We start from the raw sequence: 17,441 nt of genomic DNA, 5'->3' as shown, positions 1-17,441 counted from the left end.
TCCAGACTGAGGTCAGGATGACTTCGAGAGTTAGGTGTTAGCCAGACTAATGATTAAAAAGTAATTGTTTGTCCACTTTACTACAGATTGCTCAGGACTTCTCCAATTTAAACCTGGACTGCCTGGGGAAACTCACTGAGAACTGGATCGCTGTCTCCAAGGACAAAAAAAATAACCTTGCCAGCCGAGAGTAGCAGGCCCAAGATCTTTCTCTTCAAAGTGCAGGTATAGTTTGAAATGACCCTGCTGATGGTGCCTTAGATGCACATTAATTCTTAATTATTCACTAAACATTCTCTTAAGATACACAAGGTGACATCGCTTTAAGACTTCTGCCAGTGGACCTCCCAACACCAGTCTACAAGATTGTCAGGAAGACATTCCGACACAGCTTCGAAGAGACCAGAAAATCCTTCAATGACTTGCCTGCGCGTTTAAATGGTGGATAGGCATAGGGAGATTAATGGGGAAATTAGATGATAGTATTTGTAAACCTTGAATGAAAGGAACAGCGTTCCAAATTCTGTAATGCATAACTCCCCAAATAAATGGAACACACAACAATAATTCAAAAGGGCTACATAGGGAACATAACAAACACAACTGTTTATTATGGATTCTCATGACCATTAAGTTGGCATACGCTACACAGTGCATGCGAATTGACACGCTCTACTCGTGTGCACATTTTGACGCCGTTTCTCCGGCCGATTTGGGCTTTACACGCACGTATGCTTTGTTTTTCTCAGATGGCAATCTGAGTGTGAACATCAAGTTCAGCTGAGGCTTTAGTCTGATGTTTGGACTGTTTGGTTGATGAAATAATATAAATACATTTTAATCATCAATCCTATTATGAAATCTTGTTTTATGAAATGACACATACTTAAACAATAGGGCTTTGTTTAAATTTGCTATTTAAAAAATGCTCTGATATTCTGAAATGCAGGCAATACAAATTAATGATTTGACATTCAATATTGTATCTTGATTGTGTGTAGGAAAATGAGAGGGTGGGATGGTAGAGAAGGCAAACATATAAAAGCAAAATTAAAATTAGAATTACACTGAAAATAAACCAATGATTACATAAATTACCCAGCTGCTGGGTCAATCCCCCAACCCAATGTTCTGGGTTTGTCACAATGCAACACACTGGGTTGTTTTAACCCAGCAATAATATGGTCTAATTTACCTAGCAGCTGGGTCAAGCGCTCAACTTTAGAAGGACAACCCAACCCTACTGGGTTGAATTAACCCAATACTGTGTTTGTCCAATATTGACCTAGCGTTGGGTTGTCAAAATGACCCAAATTGGGTTATTTTTAATGCAGCATGTTTTAGAGTGTAACAATAATTCATTTTGAAAAAACATTATGAATTGCCATATTAGGCATAAGTCTATTACTACCTTTTTTAAGTTGCCAAAATAAAATGTTTTCAGTATCCTAATTTCATATGTGTTTTCTGATTGTTTCAGTTCATGCACTCAACAAGCGTTGTACTTCCACAGGGCCGTAATTTCCAAAGTTCACTCACAAAGGCAATACTTATGAACTGGGTTTGATTTAGTTTTTGTTTTAATTATTTACATTTAGTTAATTATCTTTTAAACTCCCATTGGTTGAAATCTATTGCTCAGTTAACACTTGGCTCATGCAAATAATTGTATAGTTGTCCCTTTAAACATCCTAAGGTCAACATGCCATAGTGTTCACATTTCTCTCAAGTAAATGTTGTAGCTACATAAAAAGATGAAATAAACCATTTATTTGGGAAATATCCCGTCTTTGCTCTGTTCTTCATTACCATGCTGATGATTTCAAGTTGTTTCAAATCTGTTAAGACATTGAACATGTTGTTTAGTATATTTACTACATTAGTATGTTTCGCTTCTTTTCTCAGAGACGTTCATTTAAAGTTGTGATTTTGTTTATGTTGATACAACATTTCAATGTTAACACACAATAACCAAAAACCTGATCTAATTTGCATATTCATACTGAGTTTGCAGCACATTTGCGGCAAACAGTAGAATGTTCGCCACAAGTTTTCCAGAATATGTATATGTACTGCAACATTTGGCCACAAAACGAATTTGCATGTGAAAATGTGTGCTTGCCGCAAATTTGAGACAAATTGCCCAAAGGTTTGCCACAACTGTTTGCGTAGAAGCCTATTTTTTTCTGTAAGGGTTGTGATTGAAAGATATACACTATGGACGTTCAGTTGCTCATTTTCACGCGTATATGATATACAGTGCATTTGGAAAATATTCAGACCCCTTAACTTTTCCCATATATTGTTACGTTACAGCCTTATTCTAAAATTGATTAAATCATTTTTTCCCCTCATCCATCTACACACAACACCCCACAATGTCAAAGAAGTTATTTTGAGAAAAAAAAACAAAGAAAAGAACAAACTGAAATATCACATTCACATCAGTATTCAGACCCTTTACTCAGCACTTTGTTAAAGCACCTTTGGCAGCGATTACAGACTCCAGTCTTCCTGGGTATGAGGCTACAAGCTTGGCACACCTGTATTTGGGGAGTTTCTCCCATTCTTCTCTGCAGATCACGCTCTGTCAGGTTGGATGGGGAGCATCGCTGTACAGATATTGTGCCTAGGGTCATTGTGCTGTTGGACGGAGAACCTTTATCCCAGTCTGAGATCCTGAGTGCTCTGGAGCAGGTTTTCATTAAGGATCTCTTTGTACTTTGCTCCCTTCATCTTTCCCTCGATCCTTACTAGACTCCCAGTCCCTGCCGCTGAAAAACAGCATGATGCTACCTCCATACTTCACCGTAGGGATGGTATTGGCCAGGTGATGAGAGCGGGGCCTGGTTTCCGCCAGACATGATGCTAGGTTGGGCAGGCAAGTGCTCCAAAAGTTGTCACAGTTAATGAGTTGAGAAATAGGGCTCAGTTCAATGCCAGAAACTGCAAGGAAGTTAAGGATAAATATGGTCAAACTGAGAAAGGCCTGTACTACCTGACCACAGCTACTGGGGGGGTCTACCAGACCTTCTGCGACATGACCACAGCGGGTGGCGGCTGGCAAGCGTGCATGAAGACAACATCTATGGGAAGTGCACGGTGGGCGATCGTTGGACCAGCCAGCAGGGCAACAATGCCAACTGGCCACAAGGAGAAGGCAACTGGGCAAACAGGAAGACTTTCGGAACAGTGGAGGCAGCCACGGACGACGACTTCAAGAATCCTGGCTACTACGACATCGAAGCAGAAGACATGTCGGTGTGGCATGTTCCCAACAACACTCCGGTCAACCACTGGAACCTGGCCGCCATCATGCGCTACCACACTGACAGGCACTTCCTCCATCTGTACGGGGGAAACCTGTACCAACTCTTCCACAGCTACCCGGTCGAGTACAACGTTGGTGCACACCTGTCCGACAATGGACCCTCCATTCCCATAGTGTATGACCTTGGGGACAAAGAGTCTACCAAAAATGTATACGGCCCTTACTTTGGAGGGGAGATTGAAGGAGGCTTCATCAGTTTCAGAGCCATAAACCATGAACGGGCAGCCACAGCCATCTGCTCTGGGGTCAAACCCAAAGGTGGTAATGTTGAACATTACTGTATAGGTGGATGTGGGTTTTTCCCTGAGGCTAACCCTCTTCAATGTGGGGATTTCACTGGCTTTGCCTGGAATGGCTATGGGACCCATATAGGCTTTAGTGCATCAAAACAGATGCTTGAGTCAGCAGTCTTACTCTTTTACCGCTAATGCACCATGCATTAACTTTTTTGGGGTTGTTTAATTGATTGAACGATTTTGGGGTACAGATTAAAACAATACATTTAAAAGTAATTTTGGTAATACCTTTTATTTTGTTTTTATCTATTAATTCCATTACTATAAAGAAACAGTATAAAGCATTGACCATTCCATGCGTCATAAAAAGATGTGCGTCTTATACACTCATTAAATGTTAATAGTTGATATTGTGACAAATATTATTATGTCACGTGAGGGTCATAACTGAAATACTGTAAGGTTACTGTAATCTACTTTGTGACATCTGTGGTGTTGGGGTGATGGGGGTTGGAAAGTCTGTATGGATTGTGTGTGCTTGTTTGAACTTTCTTTCTGCAATAAAATAGTCTAGATTTGAGAGCATGAAATGAGCCTACTGTACTTTTTCATCAGAATCTTTCTTTGGTGGGTGGGTTAAGGTGAACTTACTCCTCCATATGGGTCTATCTTTGCCTACAACAACCAACACAACCCCTGGGACCTTGGCAGAACTTTGTCTATGAGATAGAATACCTCCTCACCATCTCTCTAAGAAGGAGAAGGAGAGAGAGAAGGCGAGAGAGAGAGAGAAAGAGAGAGAGAGAGATCAGGCGAAAGAGAGAAGGCGAGAGAGAGAGAGGGAGACAGAGGAGAAAGGACATAGAGAGGACATCGCGAGGACATGTTCTGAGTGCTGTAATGATACCCCAGTGTTTTCACACGACTAGCTATGTGATGTTTTGAAATGTAGATATACAGTACATGCTGCTGGCTGTCAGATTAAAACATGTTTGTCTCTTGAAAAAAGACACTTGACATGATCGTATCCAACTAATGGCGCTCCTCTGGGACACACACACACACACACACAGCCAAGAGGCGGCAGGCGACATAATGATGAAGAGAAGAAAAGCCGCCAGCCTAGCTGAGTCTCAGAATGTCCATGGCCGTACAGCATCATTATTTCTGGGTCTGTTTCCCTGGTTGAAGCTTTCCGGGAAGGTTGAGAGCCAGAGATGTTCCCACCACCCTCAGAGGAAAAGACACATAACTAGGGTGTTCTGGCTAACACACTCACCTTGTGTTAGGATCACAGTCACATACAACTGTACACAAACACACATGCACACGCATATAGGCAAATGGCTGAAATGCTGAGCATAGACAGAAGGTCTTATATATGGTGGTGACAGAGCAGTGTGTGTGTGTGTGTGTGTGTGTGTGTGTGTGTGTGTGTGTGTGTGTGTGTGTGTGTGTATATCGAAGCGCCGATGAGCAACACAGGGGTAGCCTGCAGGCTAGCACATTACTTACGGAGGGAACCCTGACACACACACACACACACCTCAATCTCTCAAGATGAGTAACAGTGGGGTCCGAAATGATCGATACCCTTGATAAAGATGAGCAAAACATTGGGAAGTTATATTATTTTACACTAACTGCTCATCTTTATCAAGGGTGTCGATAATGTTGGACTTCAAACCCTTTGAAAACCTGTGGTTTGAATTGAAGAGAGCAGTCATTAACCGCATACAAAGGATATCAAGGATCTGGAAAGATCCTGTATGGAGGAATGGTCTAAGATCCCTCCCAATGTGTTCTCCAACTCATAAAACATTTTAGAAAAAGGCTCAGTGCAGTTATCCTGGCAAGGTGTGGTGTTGAAAACAGTGTCAATCTGAGATTATTATTATTTTTTTTACTTGTTAAATAAAATCTATTTCTCTGAGCAATTGTCTTAGTATAAAATAATATAATTTGACAATTTTTTTAAGCATACAATACAGCAAAGTATTTTAATTATTTATTTTATACAGTCATTTTTGCTCATCTTGGTCAAGTGTCAATCATTTCTGACCCCAATGTATGTCATGGTCATGGATACAAACTCTACATGTAACAGGGTTGGTTATGTTTCCACTTGCCTCTAAAGAAAGGTGTATTTAATGTTCAAGCATTCTTCTTGGTTGGTTCATTTCCGATGACAATTCCGATGATGTTGTGATTGGCCCCGCTTGCAGATAGGGGGAGATCGCGAACGTCAGGTCTCATCCAAATGAAAATGTGATGCAAGGGGTAGGTCCATTGCTGATTTATACATGTGTGGGTATATGGTACCTGTTAGGGATTGAGGGGCTTTCTGGGATGTGCATCGGTATATGATTGCTGTATATAAATAAGTGTGTTAGCTAGCATGCTGGTCACATAAGCCCACTGCTAACACAGTTGTTTTTATGCTACAGATTATACCATCGACAGCCATCAACATCATCAAGCCCTGCACAAGTAACGTGCTGTTTCCTATTTAGCAACAGGTATTTACACATGTTATATTTTGTATTGTATTTTTGTATTTTGTTTAGTCCCAGTGTGAAAATGTGATGCAAGGGATTTTACCATCGACAGCTATCAACATCATCAAGCCCTGCACAACTAACGTGCTGTTTCCTATGTAACAACAGCAGATAATAAATAATGCTCAACTGGGACCACTGGCTGGGGTGATTTATTTGGACAAAACACAACGCAAGGAGAGTACGATCAACATCTGTTACATACATAGGACACTGAGTTATGTGCACCTTTGCCCAATCTGAAGCTAACTGATAGTGAGGTCTATGGAGAGGGAGGAAAAACACATGAGACAGTGAGGGAGTGTCAAAGCCTGAGGACTAATTAGATAGTCGCTAAACGCTCCATCTGGCCACTACTCTCAGGGTTCAGGAGGTAGTAGAAGAAGGGAGGGGGGATAAGAAGGTAGATGTATTCTACCTGGCTGGCAGGAAAAGTGTTCCTATAGTCTCTGTCCTCAACCTATAGGTGAACGGGTCCAATAGTGTGGGTGTCAGGGGAGAGACATTATGACCCTGGTACATCAGGTTTCCACCTGTCAGTACTGCAGAGGAGAAAGCAGGCAGGGTCATGGTCCCCTTCTCTCTGTCTCTCCCCATCCCTTCTTCCTCTCCCACCTCATCCTCCTTGCCCCTTCCCTCCTCTCTCCCTCCCGCCCCCTTCCCTCCTCTCCCGCCCCCTTCCCTACTCTCCTCTCCCGCCTGCCCCCTTCCCTACTCTCCCGCCTGCCCCCTTCCCTCCTCTCCTGCCCCCTTCCCTCCTCTCCTCTCCCGCCCGCCTGCCCCCTTCCCTCCTCTCCTCTCCCGCACCCCCCCTTCCCTCCTCTCCTCTCCCGCACCCCCCCTCTCCTCTCCCGCCCGCCTGCCCCCTTCCCACCTTTCTCGCCCTCCCTCCCCCTTCCCACCTCTCTCGCCCTCCCTCCCCCTTCCCACCTCTCTCGCCCTCCCTCCCCCTTCCCACCTCTCTCGCCCTCCCTCCCCCTTCCCACCTCTCTCGCCCTCCCTCCCCCTTCCATGCTCTCTCACCCTCCCTCCCCCCTCTTCCGCCTGCCCCCTTCCCTCTTCTCCCCTCCCGCCCCCTTCCCTCCTCTCCTCCCCTCCCGCCCCCTTCCCTCCTCTCCTCTCCCTCCCGCCCCTTTCTTCCTCTCTCCCTCGCCCCCCCTTCCCTTCTGCCCTCCATTCTGGCCTCCCTCACCCCCCCCTTCTCTCTCGCCCTTCCTCCCTCCCTCACCCCCCTTCTCTCTTGCCCCCCCCTTCCCTCACCCACCCCTTGTCTCTTGCCCTCCCCTTCCCTCCTCTCTCAACCGCCCTCCCTTCCCTCCCCTCTCACCCCCCCTCCCTCTCTTCCTTTTAGCCAGAAGTAGCTCAGTGGTGTGAGAGGGATATAAACCTAGCTGAGCCCCAAGTCAGACTCACTAGCTATAAACCCCAGCTCAGCTGCAGACTCACTAGCCTGGCTAAAGTGGATTTGGGAAGAGAATTAGAAACCCTGTTAATCCCCTATTGTCATCGCTCCATAGCACGCTGCACACAGAGGAAAGATAATTACTGTATTTGGAACAGAAAATAGAGACAATTTGCCACATTTAAATTCATTAATGACTGCTACGTGGTTTCATATCTTTTTCTCTGAAAAACAATAAAAGTGGGTTATTTTTTGCTGTTTAGGTTCAAAGTGGAACCGATGCATACAGGGCTGGTCATTTATTATGTAAGGATCAATCTCATTCCATGGAGGGCCGAGTGTCTGCGGGTTTTCGCTCCTTCCTTGTACTTGACTGATGAATTAAGAAAAATAATTAATAAGGAACTCCCCTCATCTGGTTGTCTAGGTCTTAATTGTGAAGCAAAAGCAAAAACCAGCAGACACTCTGGCCTCCATGGAATGAGTTTGACACTGCTGATTTAAGGCATTCCACACAGTTGTAGTGAGTCATTACCCTTTGAGAAAGTTAAATCATATTCAGAACTACATGAAAGGCAGGAGTAGGGCTGTTGTGGCGACCGTATTACCACCACACCGGTGGTCACATGTCATGAAGGCAGTCAAATTTAACGTGACCGTTTAGTCATGGTAATTAGGTCTCTTCAAGCTCTGATGCTGCTGATGGTCATTAGTACCAAACTTGCTAACGGCCAGGTACTCAGCACTCTGTTGTCCGTCTAATCACTCTGGCATCAATGAAGATGAAATCAAAAATCTAATCTAACACTTCATGAGAGCCCATGAGTTCATGTTGCGCAACATTTCTATAGGCTATATAATTGCCAGAGAAAAGTGATGAGAAGAGTGATGGCCTCTATTAAAAAGAGGAGGATCCCATTAGATGTCTATAGGCTAGGCCTACTGTATTTATTTCTTAACTTTCCTAATATTAAGCAAATATTAAGCACATTGCTTATCTTTACAACAGGACCTGGTTGGCATTAAAGTGAACTACAGGAAAAGCGTCCTCCATTACCTATTTAAGTGCAGAGATTACATGTATTTTTTCACCTGCCCCTGTTTTAAAACAGGTGCATGACAATGGTCCATTCTAAATCAAAACGGATTTCACAAATATGTTATTTAGTATATGTAAAGACAAGATTAAATCAATAATAGTCTGATGGGTGACAATATTAGCCTATCACTTGTGAATTATATATTATCACTTGTGAATGATGCCCAGTTTAAGGCAAGAAATAATGCCTTTTTTCTTCTTATCATAGTCGCACAGCTCATGTAGCCTAGCCCGTATGCCTATATGTTTTGATAAGGTTGGTATCACAACTAAAGTGACCAAATTACTTCTTAAAATGAAGCACATTAATCCGCTTTTCAAGGTGTGTGGAGCCTAACTGGCATACATAAGCAGCACGAGTTTCAAGTTTGGGGAAGATCATTTTCACCATAAAAATGCACCTTTATAATAAAAGCATTGCATGCATAACTGCATTTGCGGTCACTTTTGATAATGGTGTTTTCCCACTAATGGAACATTTTCACTTATACTTACTGCCGCGTGTGCATTGCTGCGCTTATAATGTGAAGAAATAGCCTAATAGTTTATCAACATTTTAAGCTAAACATTCTGATCTGTTGCGTTAGCCTCAAATCGTACATTTTTTTTGGTGGGGGGGGGGGGGGGTGCTAGGGGTTGTAACGTGTACGCTGGGAGTCGGGAAGCAAGTTCAGGGAGTGTATTTAATAAATAAACGAACATAGAACAAAACAAGAAACACGGGTAGCGTACAGACATGAACACTGGAACAGAAACAATAACACCTAGGGAAAGAACCAAGGGGGGTGACAGATATAGGGAAGGTAATCAGGAAGGTGATGGAGTCCAGGTGAGTCTGATGAGACGCTGGTGCGCGTAACGATGGTGACAGGGGTGCATAATAAATCAGCAGACTGGCGATCTCGAGCACCGGAGGGGGACTATGCATGACAATGGTTGTATTAAATTTGGGATCTATCGCATCCACCAACTGTCCCAAAATATGTTTGGAATATTTATTTATTGCACAGAATAGGTCAACTTTTGCACTATGGGGGATAGTAGATTGACATAGGCTAGTGCTTTGCTGTTCGTTAGGCCTACTCATCTTGTTGGCTGACGAAAACTAAATGTGGACAGTTCTTTTAATATATTCAATATGCACCTCGGAATTGGATAAGGACCAATGCAGTTGTGTCCCCTGATGTGCCTGTCTTCACTTGTAGCCTGTGAGAAAGACCCGATCACGTGATGGAGAGCCGTGTGAGTGAGAAGTGTTTCAGAACAGGCAGCACTCAGGGAGAAGGGCTGCAAAAGGAATGGATTTTATTAGGGTGCTTTACGGCCACACAAAGGGGATGCCGCCGTGAAATTCAAAGCATTATCAGGTGCTTCTCGAATTGTGAATGAGAGACTGATGAAGTGTGAACAGTCTGTGCAAAAAACAAAGCAGAGCTCATGTCTTTCAAGTGACTTTTTTTCAAATCATCATTAGTCGCATCATGCAGCCTTACAATGTATTAAAAATCTAAACATATAGCCCAATGTTTGTAGAACAACGAAAGGTACATTATTAACTCTAAATTGAGCGTACCTAGAATAGCCGCATGTCCGCACTACCTCAAATCATTTGGAGAAAATATCATTTCTATTTTATTCAGTTTTGTTCAATTGTATTCTTCATACTATAAAATAATTTAAAAGAATGCCACGGAATTCTTAGCAAAGTTTGTCTGCGAAATGAACTAGTGTAGCCCACAGCCATTTGGCATAGCCAAATCAGGACCTAACATAAGGACAACTCAGAGTATGCTGCTATTTTCTTCTGAAATAGACTGCTTTTGCTTCATATCATGTTTCTTCAGACCTGTCTAAAATAAGTAATGGATTTATTGTGAAGGTGTAGGCTATATTACATGGATTTATTGTGAAGGTGTAGGCTATATTACATGGATTTATTGTGAAGGTATAGGCTATATTACATGGATTTATTGTGAAGGTATAGGCTATATTACATGGATTTATTGTGAAGGTATAGGCTATATTACATGGATTTATTGTGAAGGTATAGGCTATATTACATGGATTTATTGTGAAGGTATAGGCTATAATACATGGATTTATTGTGAAGGTATAGGCTATATTACATGGATTTATTGTGAAGGTATAGGCTATATTACATGGATTTATTGTGAAGGTATAGGCTATATTACATGGATTTATTGTGAAGGTATAGGCTATATTACATGGATTTATTGTGAAGGTTTAGGCTATATTACATGGATTTATTGTGAAGGTATAGGCTATATTACATGGATTTATTAGACTTAAAATGTAGATGTTCCAAAGGTCTGCATCAGTGGCTTGTAGGCTGTGTGTGGAAGCCAGGAGATGCTGAATGTGTTTGTTAATTAACGGTCAATTACCGTGAGACAGACAGTTATTGGCTTGACAATCACCGACTGACAAAATGTAGTGACCGCCACAGCCCTAGGCAGGAGAAACATCAGTCAACTTTTATACATTTGTAGCCATTCATTCTTCAACACCAGACTTCTATAATTGTATTACAACACTCAGCTCGTACCAAAGCTCTGCAGATAATGTCAAATAACTTCGCCGGACATACCGAATCTAGATGTGTTTTAGCATGGTCATGTGTCCCATCTCCTCTAGGATCTCCAGGCTTTACATTCAGTGCTCATTGGGTCCCATCTACAGCTCTGATTAGCATAGTGTGTTAGACAGGGAGTCTCTCTCTCACACACACACACACACACACACACACACACACACACGGTCCTATCTACGGCTGTGACTATTAGCATTGTGTCTTTCAGACAAAGACACCAGCCACCATGAGAGGATGAAAGGAGGCAGCACCCGTAATCCTAGATTATCCAGCGCTGATTGAGAATGGAGGGAACGTGACGCGCACACACGCACACACACAAACACACAGCGTTCCTCCCTGCATCTCCCCTGCTGTTTAGCTGCCAAGCACATGAATGCCAGTCATGCATGGGGTACGATCAGGGCCTGTGGACATGCTAGTAATCCCCTTCGCCCCAAACCATGTAAATAAAGACAGGGTAACTCTGCTGCCAAGCCTGTGAGGTGTGTGTGTGTGTGTGTGTGTGTGTGTGTGTGTGTGTGTGTGTGTGTGTGTGTGTGTGTGTGTGTGTGTGTGTGTGTGTGTGTGTGTGTGTGTGTGTGTGTGTGTGTGTGTGTGTGTGTGTGTGTGTGTGTTTGTAAGAAGGGGGCAGCATTAGGGAGAGTGGTTATGCACAGGATGCTACAACAAGATCATTTGGCTTTAATGTCTCCTCCCTCAGGTCTGAATGATAACTGGAACATTAACACGAAAGGCTGAATTTGTATAGTGAGGACTGTTACTGTTCACACTCACGAACGCACACATGCACGCTCTTCAGGGTGGGGACTTTACATTGATACTAGTATGACTCAGAAAAATAGTTGTTATTTGTCGTTAAGGGGTTGTTTTTCCCTCTCAGTCAGCACTGACTGTAATAGCAGGAGAGGGACAAACAGAGAGACAGAAAGGGAGGGAGAGGATAGCTGTTAGAGACAGGGAGGGAGGGAGGGAGGGAGGGAGGGAGGGAGGGAGGGAGGGAGGGAGGGAGGGAGGGAGGGAGGGAGGGAGGGAGGGAGGGAGGGAGGGAGGGAGGGAGGGGATAGCTGTTAGAGACAGACAGACAGACAGACAGGCAGGCAGGGAGGGAGGGAGGGAGGGAGGGAGGGAGGGAGGGAGGGAGGGAGGGAGGGAGGGAGGGAGGGAGGGAGGGAGGGAGGGAGGGAGGGAGGGAGGGAGACAGACAGTCAGACAGACAGACAGACAGACAGACAGACAGACAGACAGACAGACAGACAGACAGGGAGGGAGGGAGGGAGGGAGGGAGGGAGGGAGGGAGGGAGGGAGGGAGGGAGGGAGGGAGGGAGGGAGGGAGGGAGGGAGGGAGGGAGGGAGGGAGAGACAGACAGACAGACAGACAGACAGACAGACAGGGAGGGAGGCAGGGAGGGAGGGAGGGAGGGAGGGAGGGAGGGAGGGAGGGAGGGAGGGAGGGAGGGAGGGAGGGAGGGAGGGAGGGACAGACAGACAGACAGACAGACAGACAGACAGACAGACAGACAGACAGACAGACAGACAGACAGGGAGGGAGGGAGGGAGGGAGGGAGGGAGGGAGGGAGGGAGGGAGGGAGGGAGGGAGGGAGGGAGGGAGGGAGGGAGGGAGGGAGGGAGGGAGGGAGGGAGAGCTGTTAGAGACAGACAGACAGACAGACAGACAGAAAGGGAGGGAGAGGAGAGCTGTTAGAGACAGGGACAGACAGACAGACAGACAGACAGACAGACAGACAGACAGACAGGAGAGGGAGGGAGGGAGGGAGGGAGGGAGGGAGGGAGGGAGGGAGGGAGGGAGGGAGGGAGAGCTGTTAGAGACAGACAGACAGACAGACAGACAGAAAGGGAGGGAGAGGAGAGCTGTTAGAGACAGGGACAGACAGACAGACAGACAGACAGACAGACAGACAGGAGAGCTGTTAGGGACAGACAGACAGACAGGAGAGCTGTTAGAGACAGGGACAGACAGGGACAGGGGGTATTAGTGAGTGTTTGTTTGACATGTTTTCCCCTGTCAGTGTGGCTGAGCATCAGAGGAGAGAGTCGGCCATAAGAGCCTGGCTGACAGCTCCTCTGATGGCTGCTCTGTCACGTCAGCTGTTCTGTTCTGTTCTCCCCACCAGCAGCAGCAGTGGTGGCATCAGGTCAGCCAGGCTAAGAGGGGTGCAGTGGGGGTTTTGGAGGAGGGTCTGTCTGTCTCTGTCTGCCTGCTCTCCTCTATAGCTTGGCCCTAGTCTTGAGACAAAGTTTGCTTCAGTTCTCTCAGGCAAACTAAACTCCTCTGAACGTAGCCCAAGAATCCTTTCATCCGTCCCTCATCCCCTCCTTCACTCCATCCCTCCTTCCCTCTGGCCTGTGTGGTTGAGAGGAGACTAGACTCAGAGTTAAGTAGTAGTCCCGAGGGGCTAGAGAGAGGGCAGTAGCATTTAGCAGTGGTCAGCAGTAGTAGTCTGGAGGGACTCGGAGGGCAGTAGCAGTTAGCAGTGGTCAGCAGTAGTAGTCTGGAGGGACTCGGAGGGCAGCAGCATTTAGCAGTGGTCAGCAGTAGTAGTCTGGAGGGACTCGGAGGGCAGCAGCATTTAGCAGTGGTCAGCAGTAGTAGTCTGGAGGGACTCGGAGGGCAGTAGCAGTTAGCAGTGGTCAGCAGTAGTAGTCTGGAGGGACTCGGAGGGCAGTAGCAGTTAGCAGTGGTCAGCAGTAGTAGTCTGGAGGGACTCGGAGGGCAGTAGCAGTTAGCAGTGGTCAGCAGTAGTAGTCTGGAGGGACTCGGAGGGCAGCAGCATTTAGCAGTGGTCAGCAGTAGTAGTCTGGAGGGACTCGGAGGGCAGCAGCATTTAGCAGTGGTCAGCAGTAGTAGTCTGGAGGGACTCGGAGGGCAGTAGCAGTTAGCAGTGGTCAGCAGTAGTAGTCTGGAGGGACTCGGAGGGCAGTAGCAGTTATCAGTGGTCAGCAGTAGTAGTCTGGAGGGACTCGGAGGGCAGTAGCAGTTAGCAATGGTCAGCAGTAGTAGTCTGGAGGGACTCGGAGGGCAGCAGCATTTAGCAGTGGTCAGCAGTAGTAGTCTGGAGGGACTCGGAGGGCAGCAGCATTTAGCAGTGGTCAGCAGTAGTAATCTGGAAGGACTCGGAGGGCAGCAGCAATGTGGCTCTAGCAGCGGTCTGGATCGATGAGGACCAACACAACACTAATGAGCTACTGATCCTAAAGAATCTGGTGTCACACACTCACAAGAGAGCCTTGTGTGGGAAAGACACCATGCTACTGATCCTCTATCGACTTGTGTTATTCAATTGGACACACATATCACGTGAAACAGAAGGTAGGACTAGGAGTTAACAAGTTTGGTGCACCAGTATTTTTGGGACTGAAGAGTCACCACACAGCAGCCTACTGACGACACTTTTTAATTTAACTAGGCAAGTCAGTTAGGAACAAATTCCTATTTTCAATGACGGCCTAGGAACGGTGGGTTAACTGCCTGTTCAGGGCCAGAACAGATTTTTACCTTGTCAGCTTGGGGATTCGATCTTGCAACCTTTCGGTTACTAGTCCAACGCTCTAACCACTAGGCTACCCTGCAGCACACAGCAGCAAAGAGATAGAGTATAGAGTCCCAAATGGCACCCTATTCCTTATGTAGTGCACTACTTTTGACCAGGACCCATAGGGCGAGGGTGTAGGGAATAGGTGCCATTTGGGACACACCCAGAGTAGTATCAGAGAGGATGAGAGCTCTGGATCCCACAGGAGCCTTCTAATTACCTCCTATTGTCACTGAGCCCTTAGAGGCTGAATAATCTAGTAAGGGTGAGACTGACACAAGGCCTGACTCAAGGGTGGCACTTGGTCAACTAGAAAAATCCCTCAGAGAGATCGTTTGTTGACTAAAAGCTTGATGCATTCTTAATAACAACATTCTGAAGGTCACAGCACAGGTCAAATACTTTCATACTTGAACTGTGCTTGATGTAGTTGGACCGGAAACATTTCAACAGTGGAATAGTCTCAAGAGGACAAATTCCAAGATAAATAGAGCGTAACTTAAAACTTCTGACTATTATTACAGTATTTGACAGACGCATTTGCCCATTAGCCCCAGGTCTGGTTCGGTTACATGGACCACTGCTCCACTTCAACTCTGCTAAAGTGTGCGTCCCGAATGGCACTCTATTCCCTACATGGGCCCTTGTCAAAAGTAGTGCACTACATAGGGAATAGGGTGCCATTGTGGCGTGGCTACAGAGGTGAGAGAGCAAGCACAGAGAACATCAATTACAGAGGTGAAAAGCATATCTATCTATCTGCTGGTTCTCTTCAAGGTCACGCTCCAGGCAGGCTAAAGAAACACTACAGAGTCTGAAGACCAACCATGATCTCCTCTCATTCATCATCACTAACTCTGAAACAGAGATAAGACAGGCTTTTGGACCAGCCAAACTACACACACACGGACACACACACGGACACACACACGGACACACACACGGACACACACACTAAAGATGGTTTGATGCAGATTTGCTGCAGCTGCGCTTTGTCTTGACACCTGGTCTGTGAGAATGAAGTGTAGCTCAACTCTCTCCCATGGGTAACACACAGACACTCCCATTGGTGTTTCTTATAGTGAGACAGAAGACAGAGGCAGGCAAGGGGCCAGGAGAGAATTACACACACAGAATCACGAACACACACACGCACACTGAGGAAGGAAGGGCCAGGAACGAGAACAGGCTGCAGGTCCTCACTGTGTTTCAAAAATAAACACACACAGACACAAAAATAGTCACTATCTCACCAGAAATAAAAAACTGTCACCTTATTAAAAAGTCTACCGGTCGCCTCAACTGCAAATCTACTGAATGAAGGACCCAACCAAGTGACAAATCAAAACGGGTGCCTCCTGCAAAATCATATTCTGACAAATTACTTCTGCTTCTAAAACTGTCCACTGCCTTGAGACATATCACAGTTCCCTACACTAATGAGTGAAGGAGAGTGAGACAAGTAGAATATTCTGGCTTAAAAAAGAGCTGCTTCATTGAGGTTTAGCTAGGTTCCAGTCTACCTCCTTTGGGGGGCGGCTCTGCGACAACAAGGGACTGGAGGTTAGAAGTCTGCAGCTGGAGACAGAGGCTCTTCTGTGTTCATAGAAAACAACAGCCTCGCTGTCCTAACACTGTCACTGTCCCTCATCTCTCCATTTCACTTTCTCTCAGTCCCTCTTTCCTTCTATATTTCCTTCTTTTCCCTAATCTACTGCTCTTTATCTTCCTCGTACCACCTCTCTCTCTACATCTCTGTCTCCATCTCTCTTCCTCCATCTTGTAGACTCTGATAATGAGAGAGTGTACAGTCCCGCTTCCCTGCACTCGTCTCTCAGTTGGAGCGTGGTGCTCCCTTGTTCGGATATAGCTTGAATCCTCCAGCGAAGCCCCAGCCCTAGCCCCAGCCCTAGCCCCAGCCCCTCATACAGGCAAACACAGCTCCGCTTGCTGCTAACTCTAGCTCACTGGCCAGGAATAAATCCCGGAGCCGGCGGTCTTGCCTCTGAATGGACCCACACCCTGAAACCAAGTCCAAAACAAAACCCTGCTACACCAGTCCAACAGCAATGAACCCACAAGTCTACCTTAGTGGATGTGCATATACACACCCATATACACACACACGCACACCCTCACTATCCCGGATAACTTCAGCTGCCTAACCGGCCTGAAAGAGCTGGGGTCCCTCTTCCCAGATCAGCTACCCCCTCCCCACTACAGGAATTTCACATGCCAGTGATTTTGTTTTTCATAGGGTTGAAGGCGATTGCTCAGAATAGCATTTTCCTCACAAGCATATTTGACATGCCAACATCATTATTGTCAGAGTGTGAGGGGGTCATGGGTGCCTTCGGACCTATTCATTAAAACCCTTCAGCGTTATCTTGCAAAGTCTGACAAGGGAAAGAACTCTGGATTTTAGATTTGCATCCTAGCCAGGCTTAAAATCAGTCCCCAAACAAACAGAATAAAGCTCCGTCTAACATCTTCGGTCTCTCTCTAACACTGTTGACCAATTACACCCTCAACTTTATTCATGCCTCCGGCTAGGTCAATCCACACACATTTTCTCTCAAAAACACACACACGCACACTTCAAAGTTGCTTTGGTGTCCACCTTGCCTGCATCAATCATCCTTTCAAGCCC

At 45.7% G+C, this 17,441-nt stretch overlaps 1 protein-coding gene and 1 pseudogene across 8 annotated transcripts in view; one reads left to right on the top strand and one right to left on the bottom strand.

The window, feature by feature from the left end:
• Positions 1-3,759, top strand: part of LOC139391595 (intelectin-like) — a 56,489-nt pseudogene extending 52,730 nt beyond the window's left edge.
• The window catches only part of LOC139391828 (receptor-type tyrosine-protein phosphatase U-like), a 284,310-nt gene that overhangs the window by 244,982 nt on the left and 21,887 nt on the right, over positions 1-17,441 (bottom strand). The gene's annotated exons all lie outside the window — the stretch shown is intronic.

The sequence above is a fragment of the Oncorhynchus clarkii genome, chromosome 32, assembly GCF_045791955.1.
Source record: "Oncorhynchus clarkii lewisi isolate Uvic-CL-2024 chromosome 32, UVic_Ocla_1.0, whole genome shotgun sequence".
Taxonomy (NCBI): Eukaryota; Metazoa; Chordata; class Actinopteri; order Salmoniformes; family Salmonidae; genus Oncorhynchus; species Oncorhynchus clarkii.
Note: the sequence above shows the minus strand (reverse complement) of the source record. Positions and strands in the feature narration are given on the sequence as shown.